Below are 19,504 nucleotides of genomic sequence, written 5' to 3' on the forward strand. Positions count from 1 at the left end.
AGTAGAACACAGATGAAGCTTCTAAGTTGATGTAATAGCCAGTAAGAAGTAGTACAATTCAAGTTTTAGGTATCGATTATTGACTTTTTAGCTGGCTTTGGTGCCTTCGACATGAGCTAGGACCTTAAGATTCTGCATGAAAGGAGGACTAGCAGCCGAGTTGCATGGGAGAATGTGAAAAGTGTCCATATATAGTAAAAACCTGAGAAATCCGTCCGTTATCGTCATTTGTTATCGAATCGACTTAAGGCCGATCGTCACATTGGCCGCTCTTCTGTCTCAAACGGTTACATTTATCGTCTGCAAAGCTATGTCGCGTGCTGCGGTATGCGGAGACACAAAAAGCACCATAGTAGAACACAGATGAAGTTTCTACGTTGATGTAATAGCCAATAAGAAATAGTACAATTCAAGTTTTAGGTTTCGATTATTGACTTTTTAGCTGGCTTTGGTGCCTTGGACATGAGCCAGGAACTTAAGATTTTGCATGAAAGGAGAACTAGTAGCCGCGTTGCACGGGAGAAAATGAAAAGTGTTCATAAGTAGTAAAAACCTGAGAAATTCTTCCGTTTTCATCATTTGTTATCGGATCGACTTAAAGCCAGATCGTCACATTGGCCGCTCTTCTCTCTGAAACGGTTACATTTATCGTCTGCAAAGCTATGTCGCGTGCTGCGGTATGCGGAGACACTAAAAGCACCATAGTAGTACACAGATGAAGCTTCTAAGTTGATGTAATAGCCAGTAAGAAGTAGTACAATTCAAGTTTTAGGTATCGAGTATTGACTTTTTAGCTGGTTTGGTGCCTTGGACATGAGTTAGGATCTTAAGATTCTGCATCAAAGGAGGACTAGCAGCCGAGTAGCACGGGAGAATGTGAAAAGTGTTCATATGTAGTAAAAACCTGAGATATCCGTCCGTTTTCGTCATTTGTTATCGAATCGACTTAAAGCAAGATCGTCACATTGGACGCTCTATATCTGAAACGGTTGTACTTATCGTCTGCAAAGCTATGTCGCGTGCTGCGGTATGCGGAGACACTAAAAGCACCATAGTAGTACACAGATGAAGCTTCTAAGTTGATGTAATAGCCAGTAAGAAGTAGTACAATTCAAGTTTTAGGTATCGAGTATTGACTTTTTAGCTGGTTTGGTGCCTTGGACATGAGTTAGGATCTTAAGATTCTGCATCAAAGGAGGACTAGCAGCCGAGTAGCACGGGAGAATGTGAAAAGTGTTCATATGTAGTAAAAACCTGAGATATCCGTCCGTTTTCGTCATTTGTTATCGAATCGACTTAAAGCAAGATCGTCACATTTTACGCTCTATATCTGAAACGGTTGTACTTATCGTCTGCAAAGCTATGTCGCGTAGACACTAAAAGCACCATAGTAGAACACAGATGAAGCTTCTAAGTTGATGTAATAGCCAGTAAGAAGTAGTACAATTCAAGTTTTAGGTAACGATTATTGACTTTTTACCCCCCTTTGGTGACTTGGACATGAGCTAGGAACTTAAGATTTTGCATGAAAGGAGGACTAGCAGCCGCGTTGCACGAGAGAATGTGAAAAGTGTTCATATATAGTAAAAACCTGAGAGATTCATCCGATTTCGTCATTTGTTATCGAATCGACTTCAAGTCAGATCGTCACTCGGCCGCTCTTCTCTCTGAAACGGTTGTACTTATCGTCTGCAAAGCTATGTCGCGTGCTGCGGTATGCTTAGACACTAAAAGCACCATAGTAGAACACAGATAAAGCTGCTAAGTTGATGTAATAGCCAGTAAGAAGTTGTACAATTCAAGTTTTTGGTATCGATTATTGACTTTTTAGCTGACTTTGGTGCCTTGGACATGAGCTAGGACCGTAAGATTCTGCTTGAAAGGAGGACTAGCAGCCGAGTTGCTCGTGAGAATGTGAAAAGTCTACATATGTAGTAAAAACCTGAGGAATCTGTCCGTTTTCGTCATTTGTTATCGAATCTACTTAAAGCCAGATCGTCACATTGGCCGCTCTTCTCTCTGAAACGGTTGTACTTATCGTCTGCACAGCTATGTCGCGTGCTGCGGTATGCGGAGACACTAAAAGCACCATAGTAGAACACAAATGAAGCTTCTAAGTTGATGTAATAGCCAGTAAGAAGTAGTACAGTTCAAGTTTTAGGTGTCGATTATTGACTTTTTACCCCCCTTTGGTGCCTTGGACATGAGCTAGGAACTTATGATTTTGCATGAAAGGAGGACTAGCAGCCGAGTTGCACGGGAGAATGTGAAAAGTGTTTATATGTAGTAAAAACCTGAGAAATTGGTCCGTTTTCGTCATTTAATATCGAATCGACTTAATGCCAGATCGTCACATTGGCCGCACTTCTGTGTGAAACGGTTACATTTATCGTCTGCTAAGCTATGTCGCGTGCTGCGGTATGCGGAGACACTAAAAGCACCATAGTAGAACACAGATGAAGCTTCTAAGTTGATGTAATAGCTGGTAAGAAGTAGTACAATTCAAGTTTTAAATGTCGATTATTGACTTTTTACCCTTCTTTGGTGCCTTGGACATGAGCTAGGACCTTAAGATTTGGCTGGAAAGGAGGACTAGCAGCCGCGTTGAACGGGAGAATGTGAAAAGAGTTCATATGTAGTAATAACCTTAGAAATCCGTCCGTTTTCGTCATTTGTTATCGAATCGACTTAAAGCCAGATCGTCACATTGGCCGGTCTTCTGTCTGAAACGGTTACATTTATCGTCTGCAAAGCTATGTCGCGTACTCCGGTATGCGGAGACACTAAAAGCACCATAGTAGAACACAGATGAAGCTTCTATGTTGATGTAATAGCCAGTAAGAAGTAGTACAATTCAAGTTTTAGGTATCGTTTATTGACTTTTTACCCTTCTTTGGTGCCTTGGACATGAGCTAGGAACTTAAGATTTTGCATGAAAGGAGGACTAGCAGTTGCGTTGCACGGGAGAATGTGAAAAGTGTTCATATGTAGTAAAAACCAGAGAAATCCGTCCACTTTCGTATTTTGTTATCGAATCGACTTAAAGCCAGATCGTCACATTGGCCGCTCTTCTCTCTGAAACGAATGTACTTAACGTCTGCAAAGCTATGTCGCGTGCTGCGGTATGCGGAGACACTAATAGTACCATAGTAGAACACAGATGAAGCTTCTAAGTTGATGTAATAGCCAGTAAGAAGTAGTACAATTCAAGTTTTAGGTATCGATTATTGACTTTTTAGCTGGCTTTGGTGCCTTCGACATGAGCTAGGACCTTAAGATTCTGCATGAAAGGAGGACTAGCAGCCGAGTTGCATGGGAGAATGTGAAAAGTGTCCATATATAGTAAAAACCTGAGAAATCCGTCCGTTTTCGTCATTTGTTATCGAATCGACTTAAGGCCGATCGTCACATTGGCCGCTCTTCTGTCTGAAACGGTTACATTTATCGTCTGCAAAGCTATGTCGCGTGCTGCGGTATGCGGAGACACAAAAAGCACCATAGTAGAACACAGATGAAGTTTCTACGTTGATGTAATAGCCAATAAGAAGTAGTACAATTCAAGTTTTAGGTTTCGATTATTGACTTTTTAGCTGGCTTTGGTGCCTTGGACATGAGCCAGGAACTTAAGATTTTGCATGAAAGGAGAACTAGTAGCCGCGTTGCACGGGAGAAAATGAAAAGTGTTCATAAGTAGTAAAAACCTGAGAAATTCTTCCGTTTTCATCATTTGTTATCGGATCGACTTAAAGCCAGATCGTCACATTGGCCGCTCTTCTCTCTGAAACGGTTACATTTATCGTCTGCAAAGCTATGTCGCGTGCTCCGGTATGCGGAGACACTAAAAGCAGAATAGTAGAACACAGATGAAGCTTCTATGTTGATGTAATAGCCAGTAAGAAGTAGTACAATTCAAGTTTTAGGTATCGTTTATTGACTTTTTACCCTTCTTTGGTGCCTTGGACATGAGCTAGGAACTTAAGATTTTGGATGAAAGGAGGACTAGCAACCGCGTTGCACGGGAGAATGTGAAAAGTGTTCATATGTAGTAAAAACCAGAGAAATCCGTCCACTTTCGTCATTTGTTATCGAGTCGACTTAAAGCCAGATCGTCACATTGGCCGCTTTTCTCTCTGAAACGGTTGTACTTATCGTTTGCAAAGCTATGTTTCGTGCTGCGGTATGCGGAGACACTAAAAGCAATATAGTAGAACACGGATGAAGCTTCTAAGTTGATGTAATAGCCAGTAAGAAGTAGTACAATACAAGTTTTAAGTATCGATTATTGACTTTTTACCCTTCTTTGGTGCCTTGGCCATGAGCTAGGAACTTAAGATTTTGCATGAAAGGAGGACTAACAGCCGCGTTGCACGGGAGAATGTGAAAAGTGTTCATATGTAGTAAAAATCTGAGAAATCCGTCCGTTTTCGTCATTTGTTTTCGAATTGAGTTAAAGTCAGATTGTACATTTTTCCGCTGTTCTGTCTGAAACGGTTACATTTATCGTCTGCAAAGCTATGTCGCGTACTCCGGTATGCGGAGACACTAAAAGCACCATAGTAGAACACAGATGAAGCTTCTATGTTGATGTAATAGCCAGTAAGAAGTAGTACAATTCAAGTTTTAGGTATCGTTTATTGACTTTTTACCCTTATTTGGTGCCTTGGACATGAGCTAGGAACTTAAGATTTTGCATGAAAGGAGGACTAGCAGTTGCGTTGCACGGGAGAATGTGAAAAGTGTTCATATGTAGTAAAAACCAGAGAAATCCGTCCACTTTCGTCTTTTCTTATCGAATCGACTTAAAGCCAGATCGTCACATTGGCCGCTCTTCTCTGAAACGGTTGTACTTATCGTCTGCAAAGCTATGTCGCGTGCTGCGGTATGCGGAGACACTAATAGTACCATAGTAGAACACAGATGAAGCTTCTAAGTTGATGTAATAGCCAGTAAGAAGTAGTACAATTCAAGTTTTAGGTATCGATTATTGACTTTTTAGCTGGCTTTGGTGCCTTCGACATGAGCTAGGACCTTAAGATTCTGCATGAAAGGAGGACTAGCAGCCGAGTTGCATGGGAGAATGTGAAAAGTGTCCATATATAGTAAAAACCTGAGAAATCCGTCCGTTATCGTCATTTGTTATCGAATCGACTTAAGGCCGATCGTCACATTGGCCGCTCTTCTGTCTCAAACGGTTACATTTATCGTCTGCAAAGCTATGTCGCGTGCTGCGGTATGCGGAGACACAAAAAGCACCATAGTAGAACACAGATGAAGTTTCTACGTTGATGTAATAGCCAATAAGAAATAGTACAATTCAAGTTTTAGGTTTCGATTATTGACTTTTTAGCTGGCTTTGGTGCCTTGGACATGAGCCAGGAACTTAAGATTTTGCATGAAAGGAGAACTAGTAGCCGCGTTGCACGGGAGAAAATGAAAAGTGTTCATAAGTAGTAAAAACCTGAGAAATTCTTCCGTTTTCATCATTTGTTATCGGATCGACTTAAAGCCAGATCGTCACATTGGCCGCTCTTCTCTCTGAAACGGTTACATTTATCGTCTGCAAAGCTATGTCGCGTGCTGCGGTATGCGGAGACACTAAAAGCACCATAGTAGTACACAGATGAAGCTTCTAAGTTGATGTAATAGCCAGTAAGAAGTAGTACAATTCAAGTTTTAGGTATCGAGTATTGACTTTTTAGCTGGTTTGGTGCCTTGGACATGAGTTAGGATCTTAAGATTCTGCATCAAAGGAGGACTAGCAGCCGAGTAGCACGGGAGAATGTGAAAAGTGTTCATATGTAGTAAAAACCTGAGATATCCGTCCGTTTTCGTCATTTGTTATCGAATCGACTTAAAGCAAGATCGTCACATTGGACGCTCTATATCTGAAACGGTTGTACTTATCGTCTGCAAAGCTATGTCGCGTGCTGCGGTATGCGGAGACACTAAAAGCACCATAGTAGTACACAGATGAAGCTTCTAAGTTGATGTAATAGCCAGTAAGAAGTAGTACAATTCAAGTTTTAGGTATCGAGTATTGACTTTTTAGCTGGTTTGGTGCCTTGGACATGAGTTAGGATCTTAAGATTCTGCATCAAAGGAGGACTAGCAGCCGAGTAGCACGGGAGAATGTGAAAAGTGTTCATATGTAGTAAAAACCTGAGATATCCGTCCGTTTTCGTCATTTGTTATCGAATCGACTTAAAGCAAGATCGTCACATTTTACGCTCTATATCTGAAACGGTTGTACTTATCGTCTGCAAAGCTATGTCGCGTAGACACTAAAAGCACCATAGTAGAACACAGATGAAGCTTCTAAGTTGATGTAATAGCCAGTAAGAAGTAGTACAATTCAAGTTTTAGGTAACGATTATTGACTTTTTACCCCCCTTTGGTGACTTGGACATGAGCTAGGAACTTAAGATTTTGCATGAAAGGAGGACTAGCAGCCGCGTTGCACGAGAGAATGTGAAAAGTGTTCATATATAGTAAAAACCTGAGAGATTCATCCGATTTCGTCATTTGTTATCGAATCGACTTCAAGTCAGATCGTCACTCGGCCGCTCTTCTCTCTGAAACGGTTGTACTTATCGTCTGCAAAGCTATGTCGCGTGCTGCGGTATGCTTAGACACTAAAAGCACCATAGTAGAACACAGATAAAGCTGCTAAGTTGATGTAATAGCCAGTAAGAAGTTGTACAATTCAAGTTTTTGGTATCGATTATTGACTTTTTAGCTGACTTTGGTGCCTTGGACATGAGCTAGGACCGTAAGATTCTGCTTGAAAGGAGGACTAGCAGCCGAGTTGCTCGTGAGAATGTGAAAAGTCTACATATGTAGTAAAAACCTGAGGAATCTGTCCGTTTTCGTCATTTGTTATCGAATCTACTTAAAGCCAGATCGTCACATTGGCCGCTCTTCTCTCTGAAACGGTTGTACTTATCGTCTGCACAGCTATGTCGCGTGCTGCGGTATGCGGAGACACTAAAAGCACCATAGTAGAACACAAATGAAGCTTCTAAGTTGATGTAATAGCCAGTAAGAAGTAGTACAGTTCAAGTTTTAGGTGTCGATTATTGACTTTTTACCCCCCTTTGGTGCCTTGGACATGAGCTAGGAACTTATGATTTTGCATGAAAGGAGGACTAGCAGCCGAGTTGCACGGGAGAATGTGAAAAGTGTTTATATGTAGTAAAAACCTGAGAAATTGGTCCGTTTTCGTCATTTAATATCGAATCGACTTAATGCCAGATCGTCACATTGGCCGCACTTCTGTGTGAAACGGTTACATTTATCGTCTGCTAAGCTATGTCGCGTGCTGCGGTATGCGGAGACACTAAAAGCACCATAGTAGAACACAGATGAAGCTTCTAAGTTGATGTAATAGCTGGTAAGAAGTAGTACAATTCAAGTTTTAAATGTCGATTATTGACTTTTTACCCTTCTTTGGTGCCTTGGACATGAGCTAGGACCTTAAGATTTGGCTGGAAAGGAGGACTAGCAGCCGCGTTGAACGGGAGAATGTGAAAAGAGTTCATATGTAGTAATAACCTTAGAAATCCGTCCGTTTTCGTCATTTGTTATCGAATCGACTTAAAGCCAGATCGTCACATTGGCCGGTCTTCTGTCTGAAACGGTTACATTTATCGTCTGCAAAGCTATGTCGCGTACTCCGGTATGCGGAGACACTAAAAGCACCATAGTAGAACACAGATGAAGCTTCTATGTTGATGTAATAGCCAGTAAGAAGTAGTACAATTCAAGTTTTAGGTATCGTTTATTGACTTTTTACCCTTCTTTGGTGCCTTGGACATGAGCTAGGAACTTAAGATTTTGCATGAAAGGAGGACTAGCAGTTGCGTTGCACGGGAGAATGTGAAAAGTGTTCATATGTAGTAAAAACCAGAGAAATCCGTCCACTTTCGTATTTTGTTATCGAATCGACTTAAAGCCAGATCGTCACATTGGCCGCTCTTCTCTCTGAAACGAATGTACTTAACGTCTGCAAAGCTATGTCGCGTGCTGCGGTATGCGGAGACACTAATAGTACCATAGTAGAACACAGATGAAGCTTCTAAGTTGATGTAATAGCCAGTAAGAAGTAGTACAATTCAAGTTTTAGGTATCGATTATTGACTTTTTAGCTGGCTTTGGTGCCTTCGACATGAGCTAGGACCTTAAGATTCTGCATGAAAGGAGGACTAGCAGCCGAGTTGCATGGGAGAATGTGAAAAGTGTCCATATATAGTAAAAACCTGAGAAATCCGTCCGTTTTCGTCATTTGTTATCGAATCGACTTAAGGCCGATCGTCACATTGGCCGCTCTTCTGTCTGAAACGGTTACATTTATCGTCTGCAAAGCTATGTCGCGTGCTGCGGTATGCGGAGACACAAAAAGCACCATAGTAGAACACAGATGAAGTTTCTACGTTGATGTAATAGCCAATAAGAAGTAGTACAATTCAAGTTTTAGGTTTCGATTATTGACTTTTTAGCTGGCTTTGGTGCCTTGGACATGAGCCAGGAACTTAAGATTTTGCATGAAAGGAGAACTAGTAGCCGCGTTGCACGGGAGAAAATGAAAAGTGTTCATAAGTAGTAAAAACCTGAGAAATTCTTCCGTTTTCATCATTTGTTATCGGATCGACTTAAAGCCAGATCGTCACATTGGCCGCTCTTCTCTCTGAAACGGTTACATTTATCGTCTGCAAAGCTATGTCGCGTGCTCCGGTATGCGGAGACACTAAAAGCAGAATAGTAGAACACAGATGAAGCTTCTATGTTGATGTAATAGCCAGTAAGAAGTAGTACAATTCAAGTTTTAGGTATCGTTTATTGACTTTTTACCCTTCTTTGGTGCCTTGGACATGAGCTAGGAACTTAAGATTTTGGATGAAAGGAGGACTAGCAACCGCGTTGCACGGGAGAATGTGAAAAGTGTTCATATGTAGTAAAAACCAGAGAAATCCGTCCACTTTCGTCATTTGTTATCGAGTCGACTTAAAGCCAGATCGTCACATTGGCCGCTTTTCTCTCTGAAACGGTTGTACTTATCGTTTGCAAAGCTATGTTTCGTGCTGCGGTATGCGGAGACACTAAAAGCAATATAGTAGAACACGGATGAAGCTTCTAAGTTGATGTAATAGCCAGTAAGAAGTAGTACAATACAAGTTTTAAGTATCGATTATTGACTTTTTACCCTTCTTTGGTGCCTTGGCCATGAGCTAGGAACTTAAGATTTTGCATGAAAGGAGGACTAACAGCCGCGTTGCACGGGAGAATGTGAAAAGTGTTCATATGTAGTAAAAATCTGAGAAATCCGTCCGTTTTCGTCATTTGTTTTCGAATTGAGTTAAAGTCAGATTGTACATTTTTCCGCTGTTCTGTCTGAAACGGTTACATTTATCGTCTGCAAAGCTATGTCGCGTACTCCGGTATGCGGAGACACTAAAAGCACCATAGTAGAACACAGATGAAGCTTCTATGTTGATGTAATAGCCAGTAAGAAGTAGTACAATTCAAGTTTTAGGTATCGATTATTGACTTTTTAGCTGGCTTTGGTGCCTTCGACATGAGCTAGGACCTTAAGATTCTGCATGAAAGGAGGACTAGCAGCCGAGTTGCATGGGAGAATGTGAAAAGTGTCCATATATAGTAAAAACCTGAGAAATCCGTCCGTTATCGTCATTTGTTATCGAATCGACTTAAGGCCGATCGTCACATTGGCCGCTCTTCTGTCTCAAACGGTTACATTTATCGTCTGCAAAGCTATGTCGCGTGCTGCGGTATGCGGAGACACAAAAAGCACCATAGTAGAACACAGATGAAGTTTCTACGTTGATGTAATAGCCAATAAGAAATAGTACAATTCAAGTTTTAGGTTTCGATTATTGACTTTTTAGCTGGCTTTGGTGCCTTGGACATGAGCCAGGAACTTAAGATTTTGCATGAAAGGAGAACTAGTAGCCGCGTTGCACGGGAGAAAATGAAAAGTGTTCATAAGTAGTAAAAACCTGAGAAATTCTTCCGTTTTCATCATTTGTTATCGGATCGACTTAAAGCCAGATCGTCACATTGGCCGCTCTTCTCTCTGAAACGGTTACATTTATCGTCTGCAAAGCTATGTCGCGTGCTCAGGTATGCGGAGACACTACAAGCACCATAGTAGAACACAGATGAAGCTTCTATGTTGATGTAATAGCCAGTAAGAAGTAGTACAATTCAAGTTATAGGTATCGTTTATTGACTTTTTACCCTTCTTTGGTGCCTTGGACATGAGCTAGGAACTTAAGATTTTGGATGAAAGGAGGACTAGCAGCCGCGTTGCACGGGAGAATGTGAAAAGTGTTCATATGTAGTAAAAACCAGAGAAATCCGTCCACTTTCGTCATTTGTTATCGAGTCGACTTAAAGCCAGATCGTCACATTGGCCGCTTTTCTCTCTGAAACGGTTGTACTTATCGTCTGCAAAGCTATGTCTCGTGCTGCGGTATGCGGAGACACTAAAAGCAATATAGTAGAACACGGATGAAGCTTCTAAGTTGATGTAATAGCCAGTAAGAAGTAGTACAATACAAGTTTTAAGTATCGATTATTGACTTTTTACCCTTCTTTGGTGCCTTGGCCATGAGCTAGGAACTTAAGATTTTGCATGAAAGGAGGACTAACAGCCGCGTTGCACGGGAGAATGTGAAAAGTGTTCATATGTAGTAAAAACCTGAGAAATCCGTCCGTTTTCGTCATTTGTTATCGAATTGACTTAAAGTCAGATTGTACATTTTTCCGCTGTTCTGTCTGAAACGGTTACATTTATCGTCTGCAAAGCTATGTCGCGCACTCCGGTATGCGGAGACACCAAAAGCACCATAGTAGAACACAGATGAAGCTTCTATGTTGATGTAATAGCCAGTAAGAAGTAGTACAATTCAAGTTTTAGGTATCGTTTATTGACTTTTTACCCTTCTTTGGTGCCTTGGACATGAGCTAGGAACTTAAGATTTTGCATGAAAGGAGGACTAGCAGTTGCGTTGCACGGGAGAATGTGAAAAGTGTTCATATGTAGTAAAAACCAGAGAAATCCGTCCACTTTCGTCTTTTGTTATCGAATCGACTTAAAGCCAGATCGTCACATTGGCCGCTCTTCTTTTTGCAACGGTTGTACTTATCGTCTGCAAAGCTATGTCGCGTGCTGCGGTATGCGGAGACACTAATAGTACCATAGTAGAACACAGATGAAGCTTCTAAGTTGATGTAATAGCCAGTAAGAAGTAGTACAATTCAAGTTTTAGGTATCGATTATTGACTTTTTAGCTGGCTTTGGTGCCTTCGACATGAGCTAGGACCTTAAGATTCTGCATGAAAGGAGGACTAGCAGCCGAGTTGCATGGGAGAATGTGAAAAGTGTCCATATATAGTAAAAACCTGAGAAATCCGTCCGTTTTCGTCATTTGTTATCGAATCGACTTAAACCCAGATCGTCACATTGGCCGCTCTTCTGTCTGAAACGGTTACATTTATCGTCTGCAAAGCTATGTCGCGTGCTGCGGTATGCTGAGACACAAAAAGCACCATAGTAGAACACAGATGAAGTTTCTACGTTGATGTAATAGCCAATAAGAAGTAGTACAGTACAAGTTTTAGGTTTCGAATATTGACTTTTTAGCTGGCTTTGGTGCCTTGGACATGAGCCAGGAACTTAAGATTTTGCATGAAACGAGAACTAGTAGCCGCGTTGCACGGGAGAAAATGAAAAGTGTTCATAAGTAGTAAAAACCTGAGAAATTCTTCCGTTTTCATCATTTGTTATCGGATCGACTTAAAGCCAGATCGTCACATTGACCGCTCTTCGCTCTGAAACGGTTACATTTATCGTCTGCAAAGCTATGTCGCGTGCTCCGGTATGCGGAGACACTAAAAGCACCATAGTAGATCACATTCGATGCTTCTAAGTTGATGTAATAGCAAGGAAGAAGTAGTACAATTCAAGTTTTAGGTATCGATTATTGACTTTATCCCCATCTTTGGTGCCTTGGACATGAGCTAGGAACTTAAGATTTTACATGAAAGGAGAACAAGCAGCCGAGTTGCACGGGAGAATGTGAAAAGTGTTGATATGTAGTAAGAACCTGAGAAATCCGTCCGTTTTCGTCGTTTGTTATCGAATCGCCTTAAAGCCTCATCGTCACATTGGCCGCTCTTCTCTCTGAAGCGGTTGTACTTATCGTTTGCAAAGCTATGTCGCGTGCTGCGGTATGCGGAGACACTAAAGGCACCATAGTAGAACACAGATGAAACTTCTAAGTTGATGTAATAGCCAGTAAGAAGTAGTACAATTCAAGTTTTAGGTATCGAGTATTGACTTTTTAGCTGGTGTGGTGCCTTGGACATGAGTTAGGATCTTAAGATTCTGCATCAAAGGAGGACTAGCTGCCGAGTAGCACGGGAGAATGTGAAAAGTGTTCATATGTAGTAAAAACCAAAAAGTCCGTCCATTTTCGTCATTTGTTATCGAATCGACTTAAAGCAAGATCGTCACATTGGACGCTCTTCTCTCTGAAACGGTTGTACTTATCGTCTGCAAAGCTATGTCGCGTAGACACTAAAAGCACCATAGTAGAACACAGACGAAGCTTCTAAGTTGATGTAATAGCCAGTAAGAAGTAGTACAATTCAAGTTTTAGGTAACGATTATTGACTTTTTACCCAACTTTGGTGACTTGGACATGAGCTAGGAACTTAAGATTTTGCATGAAAGGAGGACTAGCAGCCGCGTTGCACGGGAGAATGTGAAAAGTGTTCATATGTAGTAAAAACCTGAGAGATTCTTCCGTTTTCATCATTTGTTATCGAATCGACTTCAAGTCAGATCGTCACATCGGCCGCTCTTCTCTCTGAAACGGTTGTACTTATCGTCTGCAAAGCTATGTCGCGTGCTGCGGTAAGCTTAGACACTAAAAGCACCATAGTAGAACACAGATAAAGCTGCTAAGTTGATGTAATAGCCAGTAAGAAGTTGTACAATTCAAGTTTTAGGTATCGATTATTGACTTTTTAGCTGACTTTGGTGCCTTGGACATGAGCTAGGACCGTAAGATTCTGCTTGAAAGGAGGACTAGCAGCCGAGTTGCACGGGAGAATGTGAAAAGTGTTCATATGTAGTAAAAACCTGAGAAATTGGTCCATTTTCGTCATTTAATATCGAATCGACTTAATGCCAGATCGTCACATTGGCCGCACTTCTGTGTGAAACGGTTACATTTATCGTCTGCTAAGCTATGTCGCGTGCTGCGGTATGCGGAGACACTAAAAGCACCATAGTAGAACACAGATGAAGCTTCTAAGTTGATGTAATAGCTGGTAAGAAGTAGTACAATTCAAGTTTTAAGTGTCGATTATTGACTTTTTACCCTTCTTTGGTGCCTTGGACATGAGCTAGGACCTTAAGATTTGGCTGAAAAGGAGGACTAGCAGCCGCGTTGAACGGGAGAATGTGAAAAGAGTTCATATGTAGTAATAACCTCAGAAATCCGTTCGTTTTCGTCATTTGTTATCGAATCGACTTAAAGCCAGATCGTCACATTGGCCGCTCTTCTGTCTGAAACGGTTACATTTATCGTCTGCAAAGCTATGTCGCGTACTCCGGTATGCGGAGACACTAAAAGCACCATAGTAGAACACAGATGAAGCTTCTATGTTGATGTAATAGCCAGTAAGAAGTAGTACAATTCAAGTTTTAGGTATCGTTTATTGACTTTTTACCCTTCTTTGGTGCCTTGGACATGAGCTAGGAACTTAAGATTTTGCATGAAAGGAGGACTAGCAGTTGCGTTGCACGGGAGAATGTGAAAAGTGTTCATATGTAGTAAAAACCAGAGAAATCCGTCCACTTTCGTCTTTTGTTATCGAATCGACTTAAAGCCAGATCGTCACATTGGCCGCTCTTCTCTCTGAAACGGTTGTACTTATCGTCTGCAAAGCTATGTCGCGTGCTGCGGTATGCGGAGACACTAATAGTACCATAGTAGAACACAGATGAAGCTTCTAAGTTGATGTAATAGCCAGTAAGAAGTAGTACAATTCAAGTTTTAGGTATCGATTATTGACTTTTTAGCTGGCTTTGGTGCCTTCGACATGAGCTAGGACCTTAAGATTCTGCATGAAAGGAGGACTAGCAGCCGAGTTGCATGGGAGAATGTGAAAAGTGTCCATATATAGTAAAAACCTGAGATATCCGTCCGTTTTCGTCATTTGTTATCGAATCGACTTAAGGCCGATCGTCACATTGGCCGCTCTTCTGTCTGAAACGGTTACATTTATCGTCTGCAAAGCTATGTCGCGTGCTGCGGTATGCGGAGACACAAAAAGCACCATAGTAGAACACAGATGAAGTTTCTACGTTGATGTAATAGCCAATAAGAAGTAGTACAATTCAAGTTTTAGGTTTCGATTATTGACTTTTTAGCTGGCTTTGGTGCCTTGGACATGAGCCAGGAACTTAAGTTTTTGCATGAAAGGAGAACTAGTAGCCGCGTTGCACGGGAGAAAATAAAAAGTGTTCATAAGTAGTAAAAACCTGATAAATTCTTCCGTTTTCATCATTTGTTATCGGATCGACTTAAAGCCAGATCGTCACATTGGCCGCTCTTCTCTCTGAAACGGTTACATTTATCGTCTGCAAAGCTATGTCGCGTGCTCCGGTATGCGGAGACACTAAAAGCACCATAGTAGAACACAGATGAAGCTTCTATGTTGATGTAATAGCCAGTAAGAAGTAGTACAATTCAAGTTTTAGGTATCGTTTATTGACTTTTTACCCTTCTTTGGTGCCTTGGACATGAGCTAGGAACTTAAGATTTTGGATGAAAGGAGGACTAGCAGCCGCGTTGCACGGGAGAATGTGAAAAGTGTTCATATGTAGTAAAAACCAGAGAAATCCGTCCACTTTCGTCATTTGTTATCGAGTCGACTTAAAGCCAGATCGTCACATTGGCCGCTTTTCTCTCTGAAACGGTTGTACTTATCGTCTGCAAAGCTATGTCTCGTGCTGCGGTATGCGGAGACACTAAAAGCAATATAGTAGAACACGGATGAAGCTTCTAAGTTGATGTAATAGCCAGTAAGAAGTAGTACAATACAAGTTTTAAGTACCGATTATTGACTTTTTACCCTTCTTTGGTGCCTTGGCCATGAGCTAGGAACTTAAGATTTTGCATGAAAGGAGGACTAACAGCCGCGTTGCACGGGAGAATGTGAAAAGTGTTCATATGTAGTAAAAACCTGAGAAATCCGTCCGTTTTCGTCATTTGTTATCGAATTGACTTAAAGTCAGATTGTACATTTTTCCGCTGTTCTGTCTGAAACGGTTACATTTATCGTCTGCAAAGCTATGTCGCGTACTCCGGTATGCGGAGACACTAGAAGCACCATAGTAGAACACAGATGAAGCTTCTATGTTGATGTAATAGCCAGTAAGAAGTAGTACAATTCAAGTTTTAGGTATCGTTTATTGACTTTTTACCCTTCTTTGGTGCCTTGGACATGAGCTAGGAACTTAAGATTTTGCATGAAAGGAGGACTAGCAGTTGCGTTGCACGGGAGAATGTGAAAAGTGTTCATATGTAGTAAAAACCAGAGAAATCCGTCCACTTTCGTCTTTTGTTATCGAATCGACTTAAAGCCAGATCGTCACATTGGCCGCTCTTCTCTCTGAAACGGTTGTACTTATCGTCTGCAAAGCTATGTCGCGTGCTGCACTATGCGGAGACACTAATAGTACCGTAGTAGAACACAGATGAAGCTTCTAAGTTGATGTAATAGCCAGTAAGAAGTAGTACAATTCAAGTTTTAGGTATCGATTATTGACTTTTTAGCTGGCTTTGGTGCCTTCGACATGAGCTAGGACCTTAAGATTCTGCATGAAAGGAGGACTAGCAGCCGAGTTGCATGGGAGAATGTGAAAAGTGTCCATATATAGTAAAAACCTGAGAAATCCGTCCGTTTTCGTCATTTGTTATCGAATCGACTTAAGGCCGATCGTCACATTGGCCGCTCTTCTGTCTGAAACGGTTACATTTATCGTCTGCAAAGCTATGTCGCGTGCTGCGGTATGCGGAGACACAAAAAGCACCATAGTAGAACACAGATGAAGTTTCTACGTTGATGTAATAGCCAATAAGAAGTAGTACAATTCAAGTTTTAGGTTTCGATTATTGACTTTTTAGCTGGCTTTGGTGCCTTGGACATAAGCCAGGAACTTAAGAATTTGCATGAAAGGAGAACTAGTAGCCGCGTTGCACGGGAGAAAATGAAAAGTGTTCATAAGTAGTAAAAACCTGAGAAATTCTTCCGTTTTCATCATTTGTTATCGGATCGACTTAAAGCCAGATCGTCACATTGGCCGCTCTTCTCTCTGAAACGGTTACATTTATCGTCTGCAAAGCTATGTCGCGTGCTCCGGTATGCGGAGACACTAAAAGCACCATAGTAGAACACAGATGAAGCTTCTATGTTGATGTAATAGCCAGTAAGAAGTAGTACAATTCAAGTTTTAGGTATCGTTTATTGACTTTTTACCCTCCTTTGGTGCATTGGACATGAGCTAGGAACTTAAGATTTTGGATGAAAGGAGGACTAGCAGCCGCGTTGCACGGGAGAATGTGAAAAGTGTTCATATGTAGTAAAAACCAGAGAAATCCGTCAACTTTCGTCATTTGTTATCGAGTCGACTTAAAGCCAGATCGTCACATTGGCCGCTTTTCTCTCTGAAACGGTTGTACTTATCGTCTGCAAAGCTATGTCTCGTGCTGCGGTATGCGGAGACACTAAAAGCAATATAGTAGAACACGGATGAAGCTTCTAAGTTGATGTAATAGCCAGTAAGAAGTAGTACAATACAAGTTTTAAGTATCGATTATTGACTTTTTACCCTTCTTTGGTGCCTTGGCCATGAGCTAGGAACTTAAGATTTTGCATGAAAGGAGGACTAACAGCCGCGTTGCACGGGAGAATGTGAAAAGTGTTCATATGTAGTAAAAACCTGAGAAATCCTTCCGTTTTCGTCATTTGTTATCGAATTGACTTAAAGTCAGATTGTACATTTTTCCGCTGTTCTGTCTGAAACGGTTACATTTATCGTCTGCAAAGCTATGTCGCGTACTCCGGTATGCGGAGACACTAGAAGCACCATAGTAGAACACAGATGAAGCTTCTATGTTGATGTAATATCCAGTAAGAAGTAGTACAATTCAAGTTTTAGGTTTCGATTATTGACTTTTTAGCTTTCTTTGGTGCCTTGGACATGAGCCAGGAACTTAAGATTTTGCATGAAAGGAGAACTAGTAGCCGCGTTGCACGGGAGAAAATGAAAAGTGTTCATAAGTAGTAAAAACCTGAGAAATTCTTCCGTTTTCATCATTTGTTATCGGATCGACTTAAAGCCAGATCGTCACATTGGCCGCTCTTCGCTCTGAAACGGTTACATTTATCGTCTGCAAAGCTATGTCGCGTGCTCCGGTATGCGGAGACACTAAAAGCACCATAGTAGATCACATTCGATGCTTCTAAGTTGATGTAATAGCAAGGAAGAAGTAGTACAATTCAAGTTTTAGGTATCGATTATTGACTTTATCCCCATCTTTGGTGCCTTGGACATGAGCTAGGAACTTAAGATTTTGCATGAAAGGAGAACAAGCAGCCGAGTTGCACGGGAGAATGTGAAAAGTGTTGATATGTAGTAAGAACCATAGAAATCCGTCCGTTTTCGTCGTTTGTTATCGAATCGCCTTAAAGCCTCATCGTCACATTGGCCGCTCTTCTCTCTGAAGCGGTTGTACTTATCGTTTGCAAAGCTATGTCGCGTGCTGCGGTATGCGGAGACACTAAAGGCACCATAGTAGAACACAGATGAAGCTTCTAAGTTGATGTAATAGCCAGTAAGAAGTAGTACAATTCAAGTTTTAGGTAACGATTATTGACTTTTTACCCCCTTTGGTGCCTTGGACATGAGCTAGGAACTTAAGATTTTGCATGAAAGGAGGACTAGCAGCCGCGTTGCACGGACACTAGATCGCGTGTTTCATATGTAGTAAAAACCTGAGAAATCCGTCCGTTTTCGTCATTTGTTATCGAATCGACTTAAAGCCTGATCGTCACATTGGCCGCTCTTCTCTCTGAAACGGTTGTACTTATCGTCTGCAAAGATATGTCGCGTGCTGCGGTATGCGGAGACACTAAAAGCACCATAGTAGAACACAGATGAAGCTTCTAAGTTGATGTAATAGCCAGTAAGAAGTAGTAGAGTTCAAGTTTTAGGTATCGAGTATTGACTTTTTAGCTGGTTGGATGCCTTGGGCATGAGTTAGGATCTTAAGATTCTGCATCAAAGGAGGACTAGCAGCCGAGTAGCACGGGAGAATGTGAAAGGTGTTCATATGTAGTAAAAACCAAAAAATCCGTCCGTTTTCGTCATTTGTTATCGAATCGACTTAAAGCAAGATCGTCACATTGGACGCTCTTCTCTCTGAAACGGTTGTACTTATCGTCTGCAAAGCTATGTCGCGTAGACACTAAAAGCACCATAGTAGAACACAGATGAAGCTTCTAAGTTGATGTCAATAGCCAGTAAGAAGTAGTACAATTCAAGTTTTAGGTAACGATTATTGACTTTTTACCCCCTTTGGTGACTTGGACATGAGCTAGGAACTTAAGATTTTGCATGAAAGGAGGACTAGCAGCCGCGTTGCACGGGAGAATGTGAAAAGTGTTCATATGTAGTAAAAACCTGAGAGATTCATCCGTTTTCGTCATTTGTTATCGAATCGACTTCAAGTCAGATCGTCACATCGGCCGCTCTTCTCTCTGAAACGGTTGTACTTATCGTCTGCAAAGCTATGTCGCGTGCTGCGGTATGCTTAGACACTAAAAGCACCATAGTAGAACACAGATAAAGCTGCTAAGTTGATGTAATAGCCAGTAAGAAGTTGTACAATTCAAGTTTTATGTATCGATTATTGACTTTTTAGCTGACTTTAGTGCCTTGGACATGAGCTAGGACCGTAAGATTCTGCTTGAAAGGAGGACTAGCAGCCGCGTTGCACGGGAGAATGTGAAAAGTGTTTATATGTAGTAAAAACCAGAGAAATCCGTCCACTTTCGTCATTTGTTATCGAGTCGACTTAAAGCCAGATCGTCACATTGGCCGCTTTTCTCTCTGAAACGGTTGTACTTATCGTCTGCAAAGCTATGTCTCGTGCTGCGGTATGCGGAGACACTAAAAGCAATATAGTAGAACACGGATGAAGCTTCTAAGTTGATGTAATAGCCAGTAAGAAGTAGTACAATACAAGGTTTAAGTATCGATTATTGACTTTATACCCTTCTTTGGTGCCTTGGCCATGAGCTAGGAACTTAAGATTTTGCATGAAAGGAGGACTAACAGCCGCGTTGCACGGGAGAATGTGAAAAGTGTTCATATGTAGTAAAAACCTGAGAAATCCGTCCGTTTTCG

Source organism: Schistocerca gregaria, unplaced genomic scaffold, assembly GCF_023897955.1.
Source record: "Schistocerca gregaria isolate iqSchGreg1 unplaced genomic scaffold, iqSchGreg1.2 ptg000336l, whole genome shotgun sequence".
NCBI lineage: Eukaryota > Metazoa > Arthropoda > Insecta > Orthoptera > Acrididae > Schistocerca > Schistocerca gregaria.